At 36.5% G+C, this 25,297-nt stretch overlaps 1 long non-coding RNA gene across 2 annotated transcripts in view; it reads right to left on the reverse strand.

Moving 5' to 3' along the window:
• Nucleotides 1-22,297, reverse strand: part of LOC139590843 (uncharacterized) — a 93,587-nt gene extending 71,290 nt beyond the window's left edge. For both annotated transcript variants that reach the window (XR_011679452.1, XR_011679451.1), the window contains exons 1-3: nucleotides 21,368-22,297; nucleotides 15,531-15,656; nucleotides 14,866-14,918 (exon numbers count right to left, since the gene is read on the reverse strand). This is a non-coding gene — a long non-coding RNA (uncharacterized lncRNA). The remainder of the gene's footprint in view (nucleotides 1-14,865; nucleotides 14,919-15,530; nucleotides 15,657-21,367) is intronic.
• Between the last annotated feature and the right edge of the window lie 3,000 nt (nucleotides 22,298-25,297).

Below are 25,297 nucleotides of genomic sequence, written 5' to 3' on the forward strand. Positions count from 1 at the left end.
AGTTGTAGGCTACATCTTTTAATTTTCCACAGTATTTATGCTGCTAGACTAGAGATAAGGGAATTAAAAAGATACATAACCAATCTTTTTCAGAAGGAAAGAAATTTTTTTCTGCATGTATATGTCCTTTCTGGTTTAGTTGCATGTCTGCATTTCCAGTCTGGAAGTGCTGAATTACCCCAAGAGAAGACAGCTTGCTTTGCAGTCATGACTAAAAGTGCTGAATTATCCCTGGAGAAAAAAGCTCACTTTTGTCAGGATTCCAGTCCAATTTTGCAAACACGAAAGGAGATAATCACTCAAATGTGCATGTGTTCTTACTGGAACAGTGTCCATACTCTGAACCTTTTGAGGTTTGCCCATCTGTATTACTGGCCTGATTAGTTAAAATTGCACATAGCAGTTTGAGAAAGCATTTTTATGTCCTCTGGCTAGGAGTACCTCAGTTAGCACACACTCATATGACTAAATACTGAAGTTGCATGATTGCTAACCTTAGTGATTTTTTTTAGGCATTCAGCTCTTCCAGTAAACACTGCTCTTTTTTTCCTTTCTTTTTTTTTTTTCCCTAATGGTTCTCTGCCTCATATGGCCATGAATGCAAAACCAACCCTGTTGTTATTATAGGAAATGTGTTTTCCAAATATTATAAATCTCTTAAATTCTGTTTCTGCACTCTACTTTCCTAATAATTAGTCATGCTTACAGTTCAGAAAAGGCCAGTTCAGTCAGTCAGCCAGTAAGACTACAACACTAAGTTTCCTGGCAATGGGAGACTAAAGGGTAAATTACTATTAGAGTGAAATTTAGAGCTGCACACAAGACCCATCATAAGACTAAAATACCTATAGTTTTAAAACCATAAGAAATTAAATAAAGAGTGTTTGTTAGGATATCGTTTTGGGGTCTTTATTCTGGTAGCAATTTTCATTTGAAACCAGTTTTCATTATTCAGGGCAGGGATTAGTACAATTTTATTACTTTGGATTGTTACTCAGAGTGTGATAATTCACCTATTAACACAGCAGCAGAAGAAAGTTATTCATGACCTGGTCAGGGGAACATAAACATCTTCAAAGTTTGTGACTCACAGAACTGGGAGAGCAGCTATGGAAATTATTAATCCTTTTTTGATTTACAATAATCCCTAAGGGTGGACATTCACCTAATAAGATTGAGTTTCTGCCCTGATGGCAGGCATTGTGTTATTCTTATGCATTTTTAGGTATAGGAATCAAGATCTAAGAAGGCTTCCTTTGAATAATATTTCCTTTGAATAAGATTTCCTTTGAGAATTTTTTTTTTAAGCGGAAAATTATTTTGGCCTTATCTTCTGGAAGTAGAATATCCCATATGTTAATTACTCCTTTCCAGACATTTGGGCCTGCCAAATCATTGCCAACCCCAACAATGTGTCTTAGAACTCTAACACATCCACCCAGAACTGCTGCTTTTATTTTTCAGTCTTGTATGTGGTTCAGATGGAGAGGTTGCCTTGGTTTTGTTTCTGACCAGGAAGTCACAGTATGAAATCCAACCTAAATTCTGATATGAAGGACTAATTGGACATCTTATGTCTTTCATGGGGCTATATGAAGTGTTGTAAAATCTATGCCAGGTACTTAACCAGTCATTTAATGGGGCAGCACCTAAAGGTTTCTGTAGTGCCACATCCTGTGACATACAGGGGTTTTGCCAAAATATGTAAGAATATTTTGGTTTTGTATGTTTGGGATTATTTGTTGGCATAAGACCATTCACAGGTCACTCTTTGGGTGACTACACAAATATAACAGCAGCAGATCAAATTCACTAAAGGTTTACTCTTCTGTTTAGCTTTAGCTTCCAAACAGTTTCAGAGCTGTTTTTGCCAGTAGGAAAAATGTGTCTAAAATTATTTTACCAAAAAATATTTATATTTTTCTCTGGCAATGGAAAGACTTGGTATTTCTAGCACAGAGAAAATAATAAAAAAACCAGTGACTGTGGAGCTGACCGATGGTGCTCACCAACACAAAGGAGCTGTAGCCATTCTCAGTTATGGGGAGAGTGAAAATCTAAGTTTTCCAGTCTCACCAAAACCACTCTTACAAAGCTTTAAGTCCAGGTTTAGCAATCATACTTGCCTTCAATTAAAAACCTCCCACAGTAATTCCATGCTCTACATTACCAATGAATTGTGTTATTTTTCTTCTCTTGCACAAATACTTCATCAATGAAAAGTTGAAGTATATTTACTGATTTACATTGATGAGCTGTGGAAGAGAAGTAAGCATTCCTATCTTTTTCAAGACTGACACATATTTAAAAAAAATATTGTTTTGAATTACATTTTTATTCTGCAACTTTGTCCCCAGAGCCAGTGATTTGCATAGTTTTGTCTCTTGTTGAATTGGGGTTTTTTTAAGACTGGGGCAGAGGGGAATGATAGTCCATGTTTCCAGAAGGGCTAGTGTTCACATTGGCGCTTTTTGTCTTAAAATAAAATTAAATTATATGCACTTACTTTATTCAAAATTATTTAGAGTTAATTTAAAACTTGAGAGTGAGTACTTTTTACTATTTATTTTTTCTAAATAAAAATGACAATACTGAAACAGCTGAAAACTAAGAATAAGTTCCAGTAAAATCCTAAAATAAGTTTGAATACAGACTGGTTAAAATAAATATGAATTATATTTCATTACTCTTTTTGGTTAGGTTTTTTCAGCCTTAGAAATAAATTTACTTTATATTCACAAACAATTTATACTTGCGTGATGTCTAAAACATAATAGATTCTTGTTTAAAAAGGCGAGGAGGATCATGAAACTACACAGTTCCAAGAAATGATTGCTTAAGAGAAACACTATAAACTCATGACAAAACCAGAAGAGTTAGCAGCAATACATACGAGTTCGCTTAATAAATCACCTAAGCACCTCATTGCTTAAACCAACAGAAAACTTCTGTCTTTTCCTTGCACATAACTCAGAAGGCTTAGAATAAATTAGAACTGATTTTATACACAACATATCATTCAACACTGAAAGGCAGCAACCATGGTTTCCATATAGAGAGTCAGAAAATGTTCAGATGAGGAGGTTTTTGACATTTTTTCAAAGAAATGAAAAGAAAAAACTATTCTTTTACAGTTGTAAAATTTTCAGTGGAACACCAAAGTCATCATTTGGCTTTCAGTATTTAAACAGCAAGTTTCTCAAACAGTAGATGTTTATGCAAAAAACCTTTTTCAGTTCAAGAAGAACATTAACTTCTAGGGTAACTGTTAAAGAAGATAAGAATGTACCAAATCCTTGCTCTCAAGCCAGCTTTGAGCTATATGTGGGCACAGTTTCCATTCCATAGTGAAGGAGTCTTATATTTTTTAATGTATGCAAATGATAGTGGGAGACTCGGTATAATATTTGGCAAGTTTCCCATGGACACAGAAACAACAGAGACAGAGGCTTTCAAGATAATTTTCAGTATAAAACAGTAAAATCAAGCCAGTCTGCTGATTTATGCTTATTTTTACTGCAGCAATAAACTTTTACAACTTGTTCCTGTTGAGGAATCGAGCAGTGTGTGGCTTATTGTGCTGTCTTGCAAAAAGTGATGAAGACAACAAAGCTTTTTTTCTGAGACACAGCTGATGGCAATGATGCTCATACAGCAAATGTGACACTGGTAATGCTGCAAAGGTGGACACTAAAGCATAGCCTGGTCAGCTAGAGCTGTTCCCTTTTTTTACATATCAGAAGTCACAGTCTCCAGAAGAATAAGCCAAGGAGCATGTGAACATTACTTTTTAGTGATTTTTTCTGTCTATTTCAGTAATACTTTGAGCGGCTACAATACTTGAAAGTACTACAAAAAAGTTTAAACCCTGTTTCAGCTCAAGTTCTCTGATTGCTTTAACACACCTCTCAGAGGAAGAACTCGAGGCTCATAAAGCCTTGGTTGCTCAGTGTGCAAATAGAAAATCAGAGGTCTGGAGGAAACAGGACGGAGTGGCCAGGATGGGTGCCCCCGATGCCTGTGGCCAGCACAGCGGCTCCGCTGGTCAGCGTGGGGACCGGGGACACAGCTGGGGACACAGCTGGGCTGGCCCGGGGGATGCACAGCCACCTCTGCTCCCCAGCTGTGCGGGGCCTGACGCCGAAAACCCGACCCGCATTTCTTTATTCTGACAGTTTGAGGGGTGCGGAGAAATAATAAAATAGAAACCGAGAGCGGGTCAGGTGTCCTTTTTAGGTGCAAGCCGCAGCTGGGACAGGGGGCGGGGGCGGTGTGCGAGTGAAATGAGCGCATAAGTGAAAACACATATGGAAAAAGAATTGTTGATGCTTCCCTGAATCCTCGATTAAACGCCAGGGACTGCTTCCCCATCTGCCTGCTGGAGCCCGGCTCGGGACAGGGCGGGCTCAGCCCCGGGCGGGCTCGGCCCCGCGTCCCCCCGCGGGGCCCTGTGGCTGTTCCGGGTGCGGCCGCGCGGGGTCGCTCTCGAGCCGCCGCTCCCGGCCCGGCATCCCCGGCCTGGCACCGACGGCCTGAGGGAGCAGCGCGGCCTTGCCGGCCCTCAGAGCTGCAAACACAACCGATCCCACAAACATTGATAAATCCCGCTGCAAACACAACCGATCCCACAAACATTGATAAATCCCGCTGCAAACACAACCGATCCCACAAACATTGATAAATCCCGCTGCAAACACAACCGATCCCACAAACATTGATAAATCCCGCTGCAAACACAACCGATCACACATTGATAAATCTCACGGCAAACACAACCGATCCCACAAACATTTATAAATCTCGCTGCAAACACAACCGATCCCATAAACATTTATAAATCCCGCTGCAAACACAACCGATCACACAAACATTTATAAATCTCGCTGCAAACACAACTGATCCCATAAACATTTATAAATCCCACTGCAAACACAACCGATCACACAAACATTGATAAATCCCGCTGCAAACACAACTGATCCCATAAACATTTATAAATCCCGCTGCAAACACAACCGATCCCACAAACATTTATAAATCCCGCTGCAAACACAATCGATCACACAAACATTTATAAATCTCGCTGCAAACACAACCGATCCCATAAACATTTATAAATCCCGCTGCAAACACAACCGATCCCACAAACATTTATAAATCCCGCTGCAAACACAATCGATCACACAAACATTGATAAATCCCGCTTGTTTGGCAGCATCTGGTGGCGTTCATGCGTTCTGCTGCAGACAGTAAAGCAGAGCGCCGGGCTGGCAGCGTGCTGCCAGAAATGCATGTCTAAACTTTGTGTTTAACAACAACGTAGAGGGGGGGAAAAAAACCCAAAAACCCCAAAACTAAGATTTATTATGATGGCTTGGTGGAAAATAAGTCAAATTTGCCACACACTTGAACATTTGGCCAGCACAACAATCCAGTGTACATGACCCTACTTCTTTATTAAAGCTGAAATATTTGCCAAATTTTGTATTCCTCAGGTGTCTTAACTATATTAACCCTTAACTACATTAATCCCCCTGTGGATATGATCATAAACAAGACTTATTTAACATAAAGCTCTTAGCAGTTTATGAAAACAGTAAGAGCCAGCCAGTTGGAGATGATAAATTGTCCAAGTCAGTATTCTCTAGGAAATATCTCCAAACACTGAAGCAGCTCTACTTTTCCCAGAGGGATATTTAGCCTGGATATGTTAACCTGCTCCTCATCTAAACATACAGTTCATTGCCAAGGAATCCCAACATTTCCAGCATATCAGCAACAAAACTTACAAAATCACTGCTCTTGCTTGTATTGATTGTATTATGTTATTGGACCCTTATAATTTTTTGGTTGAATGAAGATCATGCATCTTCAAGCAGTTTCATGGAACTGGCACATGTGCCCATCCAGAGCCATTTATGCCATTAATGCCACTCATGGCAGTCCTTCTAGAGCCAGGGGATCTATCTGGGGTCCTTCTGTGTAGATCAGCCAGGGAAGCTGCAGCCTCTGTCCCTGATACAGCTGCTGTGACTTTGTCAGTATTTTCTAAAAGCCTAAGTCAAGCCAAGCGGTAATGCTGGAAAAAAATTAAATTAGACAATTAGAGACCTCCTGTCCACAGCAACATTCTCCATAAAAATCCAGTATAAGAAGCAGTTCTTATTCTGAAGACTACGGTACCTCCTGCTCTGATAAATAAGACTGAGATCATTGCTGATGTTTAGAAAAAGGGTCTCCAGTATAATATGTAGTATGTTTATAGCAGTCAATCATAAGATTTCACCAAGATAAAGGGTTTATAAGAAGTGTCCTTGTATCTTAAATGTAAAAGTTTTTCAAGAATACATTCACACTGGAAATAGTTTCTTTGTCTAATACAATAAATAAAGAGTTGCTTCTCCTATGGCATGAGAAATGCTCATGCTTTCATAGAAACTTTTCTGAGAGGGCTTTTAGTACAAAAAATTAAATATTCATTATTACTAACCAGACACTTTGGCTCAGTTTTGTCTCTGCTGCTGATTCCAGACCTCTCCATGTTTATTAAGTTTAATGTATTCAATATTTAAGTCACATCTGAGTCTTCTTATTTCTCTTCATGATAATATCCCTTCATTTCCATTCCATACTCATATTGCTTTATGAGATCCACTCATTACTTTGGATAATTTCATTTCAAATCATTTACAAATATATTTTAAAAATTTTGCATTTTAGTATCCTGTTGAGGTTCTCCTTTTTTTTTATTTAATTTTAATTTTTTTTTAACATCTACTGCTTTACATCCCATAAACTTTCTTTAGGGCAATAAAGTACTCTTTTTTATTTAGTGTCTGTGTGATAAACAAAGCATTATTAAACTTCAGACTAATCCAAATTGAAAAATTAGAATTGGCAGATCTAGTATTCATATATCATTTAGTAGAACCACTCCTTTCCCACACTTTCAAATCATTGAATCTCAGTCTATTTTTCTCAAGAGATTAGCAAACATTAGCAAATCGCAATGAACTTCACTTCATTTTTGAATTTATAAGGAAACCTGAAACCAGAGGAACTGTGAGAGGTTTGTTGTTTTCCTGTGAATGCTTTACTCAACTGTATTGGGTAAAAAGCTGATGAGTAAGGTCTAAAAATGCCATGTGGTGACTGAGAGGCATGCCAAGGTTTCTGACAAGGTAACCTCTGCTGCATGGTGGCCCCTGAAGCTCTGCCTTCACACGTTCTGTACAGCACAGATGTGCCGTGGGTCCTGTGCAGGCCTTCACTCATCTCCTCTCTCCACCTCCTCCTGGCATTTTACAGCAGGCTTCAAGCCATGATCTGAGGACACCAAAATACCTAACCACAAAGCTGAAAGCATTTGAGGAAGTACCCTTGGAAAAGACAAGCTCATCAATCTGGAAAAAAATGATTCAAATTATTGGAAAATGATAGCATCAGTCTTTAAATACATTCCATCATGACGTGTTGCTCCCAGTGACATTAGAGGAAAATCTTTACACAGAAAATGTGGATGCAACTGTTTTAAAGGAACAATTGTTATGAGGGTAGAAGAAGGAAAAAAAATAAAAATCAAGGGCTCCTTTCTTAAGTGACAAGTGAATTCATAGCTAAGCATCTGCTCAGAGAAAAACACTGAGGTCAGATCTTGGCCTTGGTTTTAAAGTGGGCCCAGGGAGCTATATAACTACTTTACAAGCAACAAATATGTGTCTAGTGACAATATCTTCTGTCTTGTTTCTCTCTTTTTTTTTTTTTTTTTTGTTTTTCCCTTCAGAGTAGAAAGTTTTCATCTGTTTCACATTAGCACCAGGATGAGGCTTAGGTCAGTCAAGACAGAACCCTCTGAGAGTGATAGAGGGTTTGGCAGTGAAAGATCCCCAAATCTACATATGTATGCCCAAATTAAAGTGGAAGAGGGAAGAAAAAAAGCATAATTTTTCTATCAATATGTCTTTCTTGTTGCATAACTAATAAAAAATAAGCTAAAAATAAAACCATTCCTTGTCATACGAGCCATCTTTACAAAAAAGTTTCTGTATTTCGAAATAAATATAGAACTCTTTATTTTAACATAAGAGTCACAGGACTTGTTTTGTAAAAGAGAAGAATATACTCCAGGACTGGGAAACAACAAACAATCTCACATCTGAATGACCTGACAGGAGACTTCTATTCTGTATGGGAATATCCATTTGGAAAGAGATACTGGAGTCAGTGGATGGCTGGGAATGGCACTGTCAGTGTCTCAGCTGCTGCAAATCTTTCTTGCTCCACAGCACAGATTTCCATCAGCTGTGCAACTGGCCAGGACCTCTCTCAGGAATGGTGTTACCTCCCCAATGGATGTGTTGGTTGCACTAATGATATTCCTGGCAGGCTGATCCAAGCACAGATAGAGCTGTGGCCTGGAGAGGGCGGCACATCTGTCATTCTATCAAGAATAAATAAGCCATAGTGGAAATGAAAAACAGAAACCAGGGCCTGGGGTCAGGCAACAAAATTGTCTGGTAAAACTTACTGAAGTCGGAGCTGCTAAAGAATTCGGAGCTAAATTTGGAATACAGCACTTTGCTAGAGGCATGAAAATCTCTGTCTGTTCACTGTTTTATTGACATGTAAATGTGTTTCAATGACTTTAATGTAAATTTAGCAAAAGCATAGAGGATTTGTTGATATAATTCCAGACAATTGCTTTAATTTTCACTGCTGTTTTTAGTAGCTTTGCTGCTTACCTGGTTTATTATTTTTGCTGGGTTTTTTTTTTTCCTTCCCCTCTCTTTTTTTCACTATGAAAATCAAAATGCTGTTCTGGAGAGATACTAACTGAAATACTGTTTGCTAAAGAGAAACATGGCTCTGAATTTTTCTGTTCTCTCCTTCTCAGGAATTTCAAGCAGAAATCAAAAAGAGGAAAAGAAAAGACTTCTTCATGTATGATGAAACTCTAATATTATTGAACCAAGCAACATATACCATACAGGAATGTGTGGGGGTTTTCCCTAAAAGATCAAGAGCCTGATAATGTTTATCCGCTTTCGGGTTCCACCACAATCTCAGCCAATCTTTCACTGAAAGCCCCTAAACTTTGGTGATATAGCTAACTGTGGGCAAGACTGAACCAAGTTCTGAGGGGAATGAAGATGAATCTTTTGTGTTTCATTGTGAGTAGAGTTCTGGTGGTAGCAGTGAAGAGACTGCAATATTTAGTCTTAATTTTACTGTGAAGTTTTGGATTTTCTTTTGTAAAGGAGTTGAAACAGAATGAAATATCTTTATTATTCTCCTTCCAAGGGATTGCACAGGGAAGACATCTAAGCAGAGTCCTGGATGCCATCCAGTGGGCACCAGACCTTTGTGGATGAGGAAGGGAAGCCATGAAGAAGTGTTATCCCCGGATGACTTGGATAAGGTATACCAGGAGAAATCTAGAGTCAACTGTTCCCAGGTCTAACTATGTCAGCATCAGCCTTCCATTAGAATGTATTTCTCACAAACTCAGAGAAAAGAATCTGTCCAGACCTGGGTTAGGAAGTGAAGCCTCTAGGCTCAGACTTGGTAATCTCTTATGTGCATGTCTATCTCTACCTCTTTCAGAAATACACATACTAAAATCTGGGTTATGTGCTCTAAAATGACTTCAAAAGGCATACCAAGGTTGTTTTCTGGTGTAGAAAACAACATATATTTGCACAGGACTATAGTACCACTCCAATACTTTTTCAATACAAAATTTTATCTTACTGTACTAAGACAAGAATGGAAATCTAAAATTATTCCTCTTACCCTCTGGTATTTCGAACAGTGCATAATAATAAATCAAACCCAGTGCAGACTGCAAATCAGAGATGTAGCATCTCTTTGTGGGAGTGTAAAGTTTCATAAACCATAGTAGGTGGCTAACTTTGTTAACACCCCTTAAAAGACAAAGAATCTTTGGAGCTGCAAAGCAAAGCAAAATGACACTACTGAAGAACTTTCCTGTGTTAAAACCAGCAAATCAACAGTACCCAAGATAGTTTGATACACTATTGATTGATTTCTTTTGAAAGGTGATTACTCAATCTACCTCGTTAGTGTCAGTGTAGATCTATAGGACTTAACACTTTTTAAAAGCATTTACATCTGTGAACAGATTTATTTGGTACCCAAGCTCATGCAACTTCATTGCCCATAATTAAGTGAATTTCCTAGTAATGTTCTGTCCCTTCATATAAAAAATAAAATTAACAACTAGTTTGAATGTTTATCACTACTTATCAAGAATTTACTTCAACAAGATTTTTTAAGTGCTACACTGCTGTTAAAGTCTTATCTTGCTACAAGAAAAAGTATGAAAACACTACTTTGCATTCAATTTTAGTCATTGAAAGCCTTCAGCTTTTCTTCATATTCTTAAATTAGGACAGATCAGTGTCATATTAAGTACATCACAGAACAGCTCTGTCTGAGGCCTAAGCAAGGAATGTTGATCTCATTTGGAAATTTTATTTGTCAATAACAGGTAAGCAACACTCTAAATATGTTCACTTGAATCTAATAATAGAAAACATTTGCAAGTCAAGATGTACTTATTACAAAACTTGAAAAGTGTTCAACAGCTTTTTTTATCCCTTTGTTTCTTGGCAATACAACATCAAATGCTGCTTCTGACAGATAAAAAATGGCATGTATAGTACCTCTCTGTAAGAATTTCATAAAAGCTGAAGTATTTTTAACTGAAATATAAATAATTATGTTAGAAACTAATATTGATTGTAATTACACCTAAAGGGTTATTTTGAAAACATCAACGGGACAAAAATATGGCTGCAATGAAGAATATTTCTTCTGAGTAGGAAGTATTTTTGCACAGATTGTTGGTTTAAATAATTTTAAAGATTGAAAATAGAAAAGCGGGAAATTTGGCGAAAATCAGTCTTTAAAGCTGTTTTGCTAATTTGCTGTATTTCCCTCTACACCATCTGCATTCTCAATATAAACTGCATGTGGTTCAGTGCATGTCTGACATTGTCAGTGTTTATGATGTCATACTACAAGTAACCAAATATGGAAGTTTTTTAAGCATCTTGCCTCATGCTTAACTGAATATGGCAAAAATCAACATTTTCATTGATCCATTTTAAGCAAAAATAATACACTTTGCATGTTAAAATAAAAAGAATCACATGAAGAAAAGTCTCACTGTCATTAAATCTAATGTGAATAATAATTTCCTTCCGGGCACTAACATTCTCAAAAGGTCCGTTGTTGCTTCTTAAGGTGACCTGAAAGTATTTGTCATGGCTTTTTCTATGAGACTTAAAACAATAACTTCAGAGACAGATTGAATGAGAGGCCTAGTCAAGAAAGCTGTCTTTCTTGAAAAAATACAGGTTTTCTTCTTAATTTGAAGAAAATCAAAATTACATCTTCTTGTAACAAAAATGTTTCTGAAGAGAAAGCCAAAATCTACCTAAATTGTTAAAAAAAAAAAATCTGCGCTGTTTATTTCACTATTGATGTAGAGTATAAATTAAGGCCTCAGAAGAAGAGGGAAAGTGCATCTTTCAATTCGGCAGCCTTGGCATCAGAAGAAAGTGCTATATTGTTCTTCACACAAACCGTCCCCATTAGAGCTCAAGATGTTCTTTTCCTTTTAATCCTCATTTGTACCCCTTAGCCATTTGTTTGGAATTAAATTAGCTGCAATTTGGAAAATGTGGATGAAAGGTAGTGCATTGAGTAGATATCACATGTTTCCTGAATAGTGCCTGTTCTGCCTCTTTCACAGCCATTCATTGTGCCTGAAAGGGTGTAGTGTGTGAATTGTTGGACTGTCACTCTGCAGTGAAGTCTAGTAGCCAGTATTGCCATGGAAACAGCAGGAAAAAGACAATTAACAAAATGGTTCTGATTTTCCTTATTTCTTGGGGGAAGGGGTGTTCATTAGTGATTTTTTTTTGTTTTCTTTTGTTATTTTCCCAAAAGAAACACAGAGGTAAGGGAGGAATATTCTCGTTAAATTAGATATTGTCATCACTGCAGGCCTAGTAAAGCAACAGAAATGTGTGTTTGTGCAATAAAATGTGAGCTCTTAAGTGTTGTCTAGTCTTATTCCTCCCTTTCCCATCACAGAAAAGAGGTCTCAAAATATTCTTAGGTGAGCGACTGTTAATGAGCAGAGCCTGTGAGTTTAACCCTCACACATTCATTGGACTTTTAATTAGTCCCTCTCAGAATCACTCCTATGACAGAAACACAATATATGCCTGAGAGGGGTTTAAACCAAAAGGGGGCTCTCTTTAGATTTTTAGCAATAGTTTAAAATCAAATAAGTTGGAGGGAAGGGCTGTGGGCTGCTGTAAAAGGCAGATTTTTCTGCCTGAAGGACATTCCAGTGCAGGGGTCCAGCTATAATTTCAAGTCAGTCAAGTTCACATTCTGCATCCAGAAATGCATCAAACAAAGAGGGGGAAACTCAGGCTCTTAAATACACCTCTGCATATGAAATTATTATTTCCCCCTAACAGTGTTAGTAGCCTTCACAAATTGTAGTTAAAGGAAAAAAAACCTGATGCAAATTCTATGCTAACTTCTTATGTCAAACATTCCCAAAAGACTGAACTGCAGGTCGTGCTCGTGTCACACAGATACAGGGGCTTCAGAAAAAAAAAGATCTCTCCTCCCTGCTTATACAGATGCAGTCAAGAACAGGACCAGCCTCATTTTCATTTATTGATCCTTTCCATTGTAGGAGCAATAAACATTGTAGAAAAACTGATGGAGAGCACTGTGATTAGACAAACCCTGCTTCTTAATGCTTGGTGGCAACAAAATTTCACCTGCTACTGGTAGGTTTCTCTACTAATATACTAAAAAAAGACATTCAGTTGTCTGCAGTGTTTGCTAAAGACACCCTGGTAAATCTGTTTCGTAATATATATTGTCTGTTGTTGGAACAGATCTGTCCTGTATTGTGCATTTGAATAGCACCTATGCCTTTGGGCACAAGGACTATTGGATCTCTAGACTGCACTGAGCTGTTATTAAACTATAAGAATAGTTGGCTTGGGTTTTTTTTTCTAAGGAAGAGATTGCTGTGAAGTCCTACATTAGCTCTCTGAATAGCAATATGGAAAAGAAATTTACTTGCTTTGCTGCCAACCAAAGTGAATTATTTACACTTGTATTTGAAGAAAGGTGAACAGTGCAGGAATAAAATGACAGAACACATACTAAGGACATAGTGTAGAGATTTGGGATGAGTTAAAAGCAAAAGGAGAATAACAAGTGGAAAGAAATTAGATGGAAAGTCTTGGTCACTGTTTGTCTGTCCCAGGTAAATACAACGAACCTCTAGAGCAGTGGAGGCCAAGCCTAGGGAACAGAAGCTGAAGGCATGCCCTGACTCAAAGGATATACTCCAGCAGCATTCAAGTAGATGGCTAATAGGAGAAAAGCACGAAAAGAGAGAACAAAAGTTGAAGCAGCCATCAGGTTATCTGATTAATATAACACTGTATAACCTCAGACTTAAATCTGTGAAGTAGAAAAATGAAGGGAAATCATGGACATTTCTTAAAAGCATAGAAGTGAACTTATGTAATGTTTTGCATTACTGGCTTACAGGAGAATCAACATGTATGTAACTGTAAGTGGAATTTAGCACTGAGGAAGTACTTGTTTCTGGTTTTGTTTTTTTAGTGTCTGATTAAGGAATTTTCCATAGTCCTTGAGCTCTGACCTAGCAGCCTCACAGCAATGTTGTTAATACCAGTCATGAAATAGGCTGTTGTTGATGAAATCAATGAGGAATCTTGGGTTTAGATTATAACACAGATATCAGCAGAAACCCAAGAAATGCAAAGAAGCTCAGACTCTTTACTTAAGAGATAAACCATTCTATGATAGGATTTTTTCCCACTTTCCTTCACTGTCATTATGATTTCAACAATGCTCTATTCACTCCCACAAACTGTTTTACTTTAATTATTGGTTGAGGTAATTGGTGTTTTCATTGGGCTCAGCATGTTCTGTGCTTTACTTAGTCCTTAGCATTAACACTAATGCACTTGGAATCCAATACTTTGTAGGTTTTCCTGGGGTTTAACTTCTTCAGGAGCAAAGCACAAGCTTTGCCATCTTACTTAAAGACCACATAATCCAAATGATAAGAAAGGAGAGAAACAGCATCAGGTAAAAGTCTGAAAGTTGTCATAAGGTTGCTTTAGCTCCAGTCAAACAAATCATGTTTATTTGTTTGCTAAATAGGCAGGGTAATTAGGGGAAAAGTAATTAATGAACTTCTCTGGGGCCAGTTATGCCAAAGTATGTCCACATTTTGTGCCTACTTGAATTGTGGACTCAAATTTCCAAAGCATTCACAGACAACTTTTATTTGGGCATGTGTGAAAACACATATTATTTACTCTGGTATGCATGTATGTAGTTATTCTCATAACTAAATGTGGAAATTTATATGAGATTGCTTAAAGCTGACTTTGTGAAAAGAGCCTTTAGGTTTTTAATAATTCTACTTTGGCATATGTAAACCTTTCTTTTATATCATGGTCTTGAGAGCCTTAATTTTTATTTTTTTAAACATTATTTTGGACTCCAATGAAACTCTCAAGTCTCATCAGCAAAATGCTGTCTGAAAGAAATGTTTAGGTAGTTTAGATATCTTAGAATTATTATTGTTTAAAAAGTCATGAAAACAAAAAGAGAGCTATATTAGTGACTTCAAATATTGTCAGGAAGAGTAAAACAGCAAGAATCTTCAGCCTCCTATCATGGCCTCCCATGAACATGCTGGAGGTAAAAACTGTGTCAGTTTTGACAACACTTTTATCAACACAAGCTTCAGGAAACTCTTACCCTTCAGGTGAGTATCCTCTGCAGGAGGAAGACCTCCACCAGTCAGTTGGTTCCTGTCAATAGAAGATTAACTAGTGGCAGACAGTTTTCAAAAGAAACTGTAAACTTAAATGTGACTTAAAAGAATTGTTTTCCCCTTTTGCTTTATCTTTTTTCCTCCCAAGAACACTGCACATAAAACACTGCTTCCTGACATACTCTTCCCTGTTGGAAAAGAGCATTGAAATTCTCCATGGAAATCTGTGCAGTGGTAGCAGTCACATAATAGATGATCTCTTGCAACATTAATTTGCTCATTTTGTTGTGAGTGGAGCAGCCCATTTGCTTCCACTGAGGAGGCACAGTGGGATTGCTACAGCACTGTCAACTTGGTCATGAAGGAACATGTTCCTTCCACTTTGCACGTTGTAGGGCAGACAAGGAACACGCTCCTTCCACTTGGCACGCTGTAGAGCAGACACATCCCAGGCCTAGCCATGGATGTGTGAGAAAAGTTGTTCATTAGTGTTTAAAACTAGGTTCTCATGGGCACTAAGGCCATTTTTCACTACACAGATATAGGAGAGGGTCATGATGAGTGATATTTTAAAGCTCCTTTCTAATGGTAGAAGTAAAGTGAATGAGAGGAGTTCCCCAAGGGTATGGATGAAACATCAAACACTTACAGAGATCTGGCCTGGATCCAGGAGAGGAGCTGATTTTAGAAGGATCACAAAGGTAGTTTTTATGTGTCAGTAGGACATATGTAGGATACTACGTCAGCAGAAATCCAAAGACCTGCTGTCACAATCCTACGTGTCAAAAAAAAAAAAAAAAAGAAAAAAGAAAAAAAAGAGCTAATTGTAATTTTGCTAAAAATAGACTGTATTGTTTATTTTTGTGGACACATTGTACTAACAGAAAGCATTACCTGTCAAATGTGCCTCCACCATCCTGCAGATTTTTATTCTTTTCTCAAAGAGCAATGCCACTCCGAAGCAAAATTCCTATGTAATTATATATTCACTTAAAGTAAAGCTGCCTTAACAACAGCCAAGTTCTCCATAATTGTTTGATGTCATGAAAAACAAGCTCCCCAAAGAATAATGACTCAACAGCTGCTCTTTCCCCCTTTTCCTCTCTTGGTTCTTCTGGTAGCTGAAGGAATCTTCATTTGGGGCTCCTCAAACAATGTTGGGCCAACCTTATACTTGGTGTAATTTCAGTTGAGTGAGGGCTGCAGGACGCGGTTCTAATCTGGTCTCATTATTTTAAACCAATGTTTAACTGTGTCACAAACAGTAATGAAAAAAAAAAGTCTGTAAAAATTTTATGGATCCATTCTTCAGCCTCCATCTAGTCAAAATCATGCTTTAGTCATGATAAAATCATGAAATTTAGACCATCTATAATATTGTGTTTAAAGAGTTTGTATTAATTCAATGCTACATTTATGAACATGATAAAACTTCTTATCCAAGCATAAAAACTTTGAGAAACTAAATTTTTAGCTCAACATTTGAACATTGAATAATATCTAACTGGAGACTAATAAGAGTAGATTAACAGAGATTTGTTCCAAGAACAGAAGACGTATGCAATGCCCAAAATTCAAACCATTTAATATGGAAGTATTTTTCTATTTGAAAGTTTTGTTAGTAGTTATTAAGGGAAAAAAAATTAATCTTTGCACACTGACATAAAATCAAAAGGAAAATTGTATTAAGTGACTTTTTTACTTTATCTGGACCTGTACAAGAAAGCATTTTTCATTAAATGAAAAAATATGTCTTCAGTCAGGTTTTATATATTCCAATGCTGGAAACTTTACAGTTCTCTGCAGATCCTTTCCAGTCTTTCCAAGCTTTTTAACAATTGGATTTTTTCTGACACCTACTATGTCTGTTTCTTGATATATTTTGAGCACATTTTTTCCTATCACAGCCCTCATAGGCTATTATTTTCCATTGTACAACAGTTTGGAAGACTATTGTCCTCACTTCTTCATGCCGGAACCATTCCTCCATGAATCTCATATTTGGTTCTTGATGATTGAAACTTCATCATTGAAACTTTCATCTCCTCTCCTGAAGTAAATAAATTAAATCCTGATCCTTCATTCCAAACTGTGTAGTCAATGATTCCTAAATTGGGCATTTTCTACCAGGCTCCATTCCATTTCATTCTCTTTTTCTTCAGTCTGCTATTGCCATTTTGAATTCCAGTCTCTTTTTTCCAATGTATGTTAAAATTCCTCTCAATTTCATGACACTTGTGGGCTAACCACAGGTTTCTGTCTCCTTAAGTCATTAATAATGGTCTCAGAAGAAGCAGATCTGGACAGACTCCAGCAGAACAGCTAATTGTTTGCTTTTGCTTGTCAGTGAATCACTGATAGATATTCTCTAAGCCAAAAATCCTGACTTCCTCCCCTCGGTCATGTGTATCTGAAGACCTTCTATTAAGAATTGCTGACAAGTTCCAGAAGTTTTAAACACCTTGATGTGTTTCACCTAAAATCAAGACCTGTGCTTTACTCTGGTAGTTATGTATTCCATATTAATTACTACACAGAAGCTGTCAGGCATAAAAGATCATACTTTTTATTTATTGCTTTGAATATAATGTTCCATTTCTTCACACAATTAAATTGCACCAGTGCTTTCCTGCCTTGAAAGGAGAAGATGGTGTTTGCAGAAATTTGCTTCTTTTTTTTTTTTTCCCAGGGTTCCTATAGCCCAGTAGAGGACTTTGGCCTTGAACTTTTATCCTATTTATTGCTTTTTATTTCTAGAGAAAATTAATAACCTCTCTAGGTACATTAACATTGAGGGAACATTTGTCAGCAATTGCTTATTGTGCAATAGAGAACTTTTTCAGCACATGGCCAGACCTCCACAAGGGACAAGAGTAAATGAAAAAGGAGGCAGCAACAATATGATTATGAATACATTGCCAATTTGTAAATTAAAAGCTTTGAATAATTTTTCCTTTTTTTTCCTTTCTTTTTTTTATCCCCTGAAGTGTAGTGCACATGGGCATTTCTAAGTAGATCTGGGCAGGCCTGCAGATAAATCAAAACTCAGACAAGCCAAAGACCTGGCTTTTCTCCATAAGCAAAAATACAAGCCAAGCTGCCAAAGTTGGCTGCCCATGAAAAAAAAAGGCAGAAACGAAACAAACAAACAAAAAAAAAACAAACCCAAAGCAACAACAACAAAACCCCAAACCAAAACAAAATTCTATGTAAAGGCACATAAATTGAATGTGATGAGGAGGAAATCATACCAAAGGATTGTCTCTATTCACAGATGTGAAGCTGAGGCAAAGCTTGTAACTCAACAGGATCTCAAATTAAGCTTCCTTTAAACCAAGCCTAAGTTTAAGTTCTGTAAATTTATATAATTAAAGTAGGATAACAGGAACTTCAACGTCAACACAATCAGGTCCTAGGAACAAGCAAATCAGCTCTTTATTGGAATAAACAGTTCTTACACAGCATAGAATTACACCTTTTACAGAAGAGGAAGTTAGAGAGACACAGAAGGATGAAAGAGGAGCCTGTTAGAGACCTGATAATTAAAAGGGTCTTTTTCAAACACAAACAGAAGATTATGATTGAGTTAAAGAAATAGCAGTGCTTATATATGCACTTATTATCAAGAAAGGTTCTTGTATTTAAGTAAAACAACGCTTATGAAGAAAAATAAGATGGCTATACACAGAAATATTTTCAAAGGACAATGTTGTTCATGGATTTCCATTAAAAATTGTGGCTGTTTAGAAGTTTCCCTTTTAAATTATCATGGACTAAATCAGAGACTAGAACTGAAATGTAGCCACACTCTGAGAGATAATGGCAGTGGAGGCTGCTGTTGTTTATGCGTGCTGTTCACATTTACTCTGCAAATGTATAGTTCACTTTAATTAGCATGTGATTGAAAAGTGTTGACGTCTTGTGTTCTCTGTTGCTAAAGGGATTTCTTCAAACTGCGGAATATGTAAATTCCTTGAAGAATTGTTTATACTACAAGAATGGCTTTTAAGTAATTTTGATGACAAGAATTAAAGTAGGCAGTTAACATAGTTATTTTGAGGATTTAATATAGTTGTGAACACAAGAGTGTAAATAACTTTTGCAAGGAGCTGAAGCAGACTGTGAAAACATCTGTACAAATTTTTTATTTTTTAATTTTCTTTTAGTTTATGGAACAGTAGAGTTTAATTGCAGCTTTTGTCCCTTCTCATTTCTGGCAGCTTAAAGTAAGATGAATAAATTTAAAAAAAAACAACCTCTCCTTAGAAGCTCTGAGTATAATTTAAAACAGAAAAGATTTTTAAATTTCTGTGTGATTCTTCTCTGGACTATAAAAACAGTAAATGTCTGTAGCTTCATTTGTTTCACAAAGTATATTTCTGATTTGCTGTGGTTTTATAGGAGTAAAATATGGATTAAACTGTAAATCATACTTCTTTGAAGACTGCATATTTTAATTGTCTGTATGGCAGAGGCAAAGTATTGTCAAAGGCTTGCATAGTTCAGAAAACTCTAGAAATACATAGACATTGAAATTTCCACTCCACAGAAAGACTTGCAGCTTCAGAATCAATTTTATTTTGAACCAGAGGAAAAAAAAATAAAATGTTAGAAGGACATGGTTTATGGGCATATATTTTGAAAAAAAAATTCTTAAAGAATGAAAAATGTAAAAAAAAGTTATTGTCAGGAGAATGTCAAATATTTTTTCTATTTATCTTCAGACTGGAAATGAAATAAACAATGATTGGAGGGTTCTTTAGTTATGTTCTAATGTACAGATGTTGATAATCATGAGTTGAGTTATATGGGAGCATGCAAGAGCCACTGGCAGCAGCTGCAGCCATTAAGGTACACAGCAGAGTTTGGGGAGGTTGCTGGCAAGCCTTCCTCACTTGTGAGGGTGACTTCTTTACCTGTCCACAACACTGACCCACCAAGGTCCCAAAATTATCTCAGTGTAGGTCTGCATCTTTTTGGGCAGAAGATGATGTTCTGATAAGGATTAATCTAAACTGAAGTGTTTGTCTAGCTTGGGCCTGTTAAAGATTCGAGTCACGAGGTCTAAGACAGCTTCCTAAGCTTCCTTAGGACAATGCAGAATCATTTATCTGTTGTAGCCAGATGCTTATGATAGAAAGGATTTTTTTTTCCACATTAGATCTGTCTGCTGAGGGATTTGGATCAATAGATGCTGTACTTTCAGGTGGGTAAAACTAGGTGAATTTAAACTCCCTTTAAATGTCAAAATAAACCACATAGAGGAGAAAATCCCTTTTTGGTGTACTAACCAGATAACAATCCCTTGAATCCATTGTGTCCCGTGTGTCACATTGCACTAATTGATGAGAGCATTAAACAAAAATTATTTTTCCTCAAAACCAAAGTTAACCTACCCCAGGAAACTACACATTATACCAGCTAAGTACTATATTTGCCAGGCCCTGCTCTTTTCTTTGGAATAACTCTGAATGTCCTTCTGTTTATCAGGTGAAGTTCCTGCCACTGAGGAACAGTGAATGGCAAGAGATCTGATTTCTATCACCAGCCTTTTCTCCCATTTCCATCAATAGAAACAATGTTGGATGTTCTTCAATAATTGTTCTCATCAGTCTTGTGGGTTTAGACAAAACTTCAGTAAAACCACAACTAGCACTACTCCCTCTGAACACAGGGCAGTTCCAACAGGGAGTGGAAAAAAATTAACACCTGGATGTCTTATTATGAGATCATAAATCAGACTGTGATAAAGGAGAGGGGTAAAGGAAGGTAAAGGAAGCAGAAAAGACTGCATAATGGATCAGCTTCCTCAACTAGTTCTAGAAAATGTGAACCAGAAAACCAAGGAGATCCAGACCTGCAAAATCAATAAAAACTTCTATTGAGTTAAGTGGTGCCACATCACAGTCTCTTTTTATCCTTAAACCTTGGAGAGATACCAGGATAAGACAACTGCCTAACCACATGAAAGAAACCTCTGCTCTACCAAGCCCAAGATTAATTTAAAATTAAGGCATTTTGGCAAATACTTAAGTTACCCAGTATCTCTTATCTGACAGGCGTATAATGAATAGCTTAGCAGGTGATAAATAACTGTTCCAGGATGAAAATCTATCCAAGTGCTGACAGCATTTTGTTATAATTTTATCAATATCTTAGAAACAAACATAGACACAAGCAATCAGTCAGAATAGAAACAATAAGAAAGAAAAATGATGCTTTTTGTATTTGCAGCTCCATTTTCTTTTTTTCACATTGAAGATTACTCTTTATGGATTGCAATGCCCTCCTTAGAAGCAATAAAATCCCATCTGACATTTTGTGGACATTAGCTTGGCTTCCAAAGGCATTTCTTAAAACTGCAAGCTTTGTATGTCCAGTTCCCAGGGTTAATACTTCATATAAAATATACAGAATAATTCCTGAGCTTTTCAATACATATTGAATTCATGAGGTTTGGAAAGTGAGGAAGGAAAGAAATCCTACCATTAATCTTCAGTGTTGATCATTCTGACATGTCAGGTTTTAAAACTGGTAGATGAAAGTCCAAAGATGCTTTAGAAAGCAGGTTGACTTTTACTAATATATTGAAAAAAGGTAATCTTCTGTCTTCAGCATCAGCCAGCATAATCAGGTGGTTCTGCTATTTTTCCAACTATTCTAAGCCATAAACTATGTCTGCAAGGGAACACAGTCACCCATACACTGGTTCCCAAAAGCAATGGAAATTCAGTGCTATTTCAGTGTGCTGCAGGGATTGGACTGATCTTGGCTGCCTTATTGAATTAAGCAGGACTCATATGTAGGACTGAACAAACCACAGGGCTTTTTTCCTACTACAGAAGTATTCAGCCAAACTACCAGTTCCCACTGCATAGAAGTAAATAAAATTTAAATTTAGAGTCTTATCATAATATCAGCTTTTGTACCTGTACAAGAGGAACAGATGGAGTATGGGAAAAATTTGAAGTGTTAATTGATTTTGTTTGAATCCTGTTACCCTCTGTTTGGTGTGAATTGTTGAGTTGTCAAAACATTAAGTTATATAAGGAATGGAGCAGAGAATAAACAAAAATTTCGTTCTACTGATATCAGAGGTGTATCTCCAGCTAATATACAATCTTCACACTAGTTATCCCATCTCAGACTGCTAAAAAATAAGCAGGAAAGAAAAATGACTAATAAAAAAAAAAAAAGAAAAACTCTGTTCTCAGAAAATAAATATAGTTTTGTTTTCCTTAAAAATAAGATAAAAATACAAAATTTCTTTGAAATTCTAGGAAATTTTTGGAGCTCAAATACTTAAGTGCATTTAAATAGGCAGAGAAAACAAATGTACAGGAATATGAGCAGTTATCTTGGGGTTTGATAATTACCCCCCAAACCAATAAAAGGAGCATTTATCTTTGTGCTTCACAAATGTAACTACTTGAAATTAAGATCTAACGTGGGGGAAGAGATAATGTGCTGCTCCTGTGAAGCCATGTCACCTTCCCCAGAAGCACATGGTATAGAGAGTTTATGTGGATAAGGTTTAGTAATGATGGAGTAAGATACTAAATAGAAATTCCTGCATTTACATGTGCCTAGGAAAATATCTATAGGACAAAATAAGGCACATGGGAAACTCCCAAAACCTCTGACTGCATCCTATGGATCATGTATTTGATAACATGTAGTTCAGATTATAATCTGCAGTAAAACATAACGTCTCCACAGGATTACATGGAGTTTTCTCCTGTCAAACACTCACAAAACTGAAGGCAGGAAGAATACAGGAAAGTGATAACTAACCAGGCTGAGATGAACATCTCAGCCACTGTCATGTCTAACTTCAATGCAATGCATTGCTCCTTTAGCTAAATATTAGAACCCAGATTTTAGGCCACAGTTTAGCTCAAAACTATTTCTCTAATTAAAAATAGTTTCCCTTCAGGAAACTGACCTTCTGCCTAAAGTTATTTTACCTCCACAATAATGCTTTTGACCTTTAATAAAAACCATGTTTTCTTACACCATAAGCAAATCATGAAGTACTGAAGGTAGAAATCAATAATGGAATTTGAGAAAAACCATTCTTTCTTCTGTGTTTCATCAATGTGGAATAGAAAAATACTGCAACAACTGGGCAAATATGTGGATTAAAAAACCACTGTCAGAACCACCTCAGCATCTATTGCACAATATAAAGCAAAAGTCTTTGCAAGATAGCAAACCAGATGACCCTACCTTAGCAAAACTAACCCAAGAAACAAGCACAATCAGTTCAACCTTATGCATATGAATTTTTAAGGGGTGAATTAGAAAAGGTTCAGGAATTTTTGTTGGTTTTATTGTTGTTTGAAATATTTCTTATTGTTTGCAGGCATATAAATATCAGAAGTGTCTGGGGTTTTGTAGTATTTCTTGAATGACCCCTTTCCATTGTGAGATTTTTCAATATTATTCATTTTAACTCAAATGAACAAAGATTATGAAATCTGCTGGCTATTTGCTTGTTACCATGATTGAGATTATATGTTTGAATTAACTTTTGGATAGCTATTATTTTTTTCCCCTCCAGAAAATGCATGATTAACCTGTGCATCCCAATTACATGGGACATTCCAGCTTTGAGGACACTGGTTGGTTCATGGAAATTTATGGAAAAAAGAACCATTACGAAGCAGCAAGTATTTGTCAAATTTTGTTGGGGTTAAATCCTAGTTCTGCATGTAGAAAAAAAGCATTCATTCAATAGTAAGGACTGTTCCTTTTCTCCCTGGTTGTATCTTTTATTCTTGAATCTTTTCCTTTGCAATGGATCTGTACATTGCTTGCACAACATAATGATATCCAGACCTTGCAACAGCAGATGAACAACAGTGTACATGGTTGAAATAATCCTGGAAGCAGCTGGAATTGCTTAAGGCATTTCATAAATAAATAAATACAGAATAAATACTCAAAAACTTTCAATTACAGTGACTCTGAAAGAGAAGAAGGTGAAGAATCCAAGGAAGCAGATCATATAATGCAGCCTGTGCTGGAAATACACATTAGATAATCTGCTGTTTATTAGCATTTTTTCTGTTACCTCTCTCTCACAAAAGCCACAGCTATTTTATGCTTCATTCACTTTCTGTAGTGGCAGATCTACCCTGGACTTAGGGAAAGCTACATTGGCCATGCAACTCATGTACCATGACTCAAGGTACATGCAAGGGATTCCCATGTTTTACAAACACATGAGAAATGTATTTATTTTCTAAAGGAAGTAGGAGAAACTGTAATTTTTAGCCTTATTCAAGAGTATTGTGACCACCTGGCATTGTGATAAGATAAATAAATCAAAAAGCTATTTTTTTCTTTTGTTATGGCCTTGTAAAATCACCCAGTTTAGAATTTTCCTTTTTAAACATCATTTACATAGTGGCATTTTATAAAATGTCATAACACTTAGTTTAGTATCTGTAATATATTGGTGGATAAAAAAAACAATCATTAAAATTTTCTGTGATATAGGGGCTTGGCTTTTATGTTAATTCTGACAATCATGTATTTTAAAATATTTCATCACAACTCTTATTGCTTATGGTAATAGTGGTTAAAACTATCAATTTAAGAAAATTCTGAGACTTGGCAATAATAGCTTTTAAAAGAAACTTTACTGGCTGCAGACAGACAAGAGTGAGTCAAATTCATCTGTATTGATAAAGAGCTACTGGTTTGAGTGGAGTGATGGAGAACAGTCATTTGCTTTGAAGAAAGAAAACCTTCCCCTTTTATGGTCTAGTTTGGAAATTTCCACAGATTTAGATAAGTACTCAAGTATGCCTCATTTTCGCTATTCCCTTTTCTCTGCCCTTTGCAAAAACTGAAATATGTCAAGCAGAACAACTGTCTAATTACCAGTAGCTAAATGAAAATTGTTCCCTGTCCTTACTGCTAAAAATGGTATTTACTTCAGTTTTTCTTTCAGATCTGGACTGGTGAAAGGAAGGATGAAAGTGTGCAAAACAAAACCCTGTGAAATCTAGTTTTTAATCTGGTTTTAAATCTGCCAGGTGACTGAGAGCATGTTTTCTCAGTTTGGGAAGATGAGTCAACTAATGTACTTTGTTCAGACATTGATTCCTATCCCAGATATTACATAAGGATTTTTGCACTCTTACATAAATAATCCTTACATTCTTAAGCACTGTATGGAAATTGTAAGGCAAAGGACATTTTTAAGGACTTCAAGCATATCTAAATATTTGTACCATGTACATCTTAATTTTCTATCCTGAACATTTAGATGGTACACAAAAAAAATTATTACTGGCAATCTGTAACTTGATTATAACAAATCTTCTTTTCAAGATTTTTAAGATTTGTTTTGTTTTTTTTTCTTTTTTTATGGTTGGTTTTGGATTTGCTGATTTTTTTTTAATG

Source organism: Agelaius tricolor, unplaced genomic scaffold (genome assembly GCF_023055355.1).
Source record: "Agelaius tricolor isolate 1412-34295 unplaced genomic scaffold, bAgeTri1.0.p SCAF_6, whole genome shotgun sequence".
NCBI lineage: Eukaryota > Metazoa > Chordata > Aves > Passeriformes > Icteridae > Agelaius > Agelaius tricolor.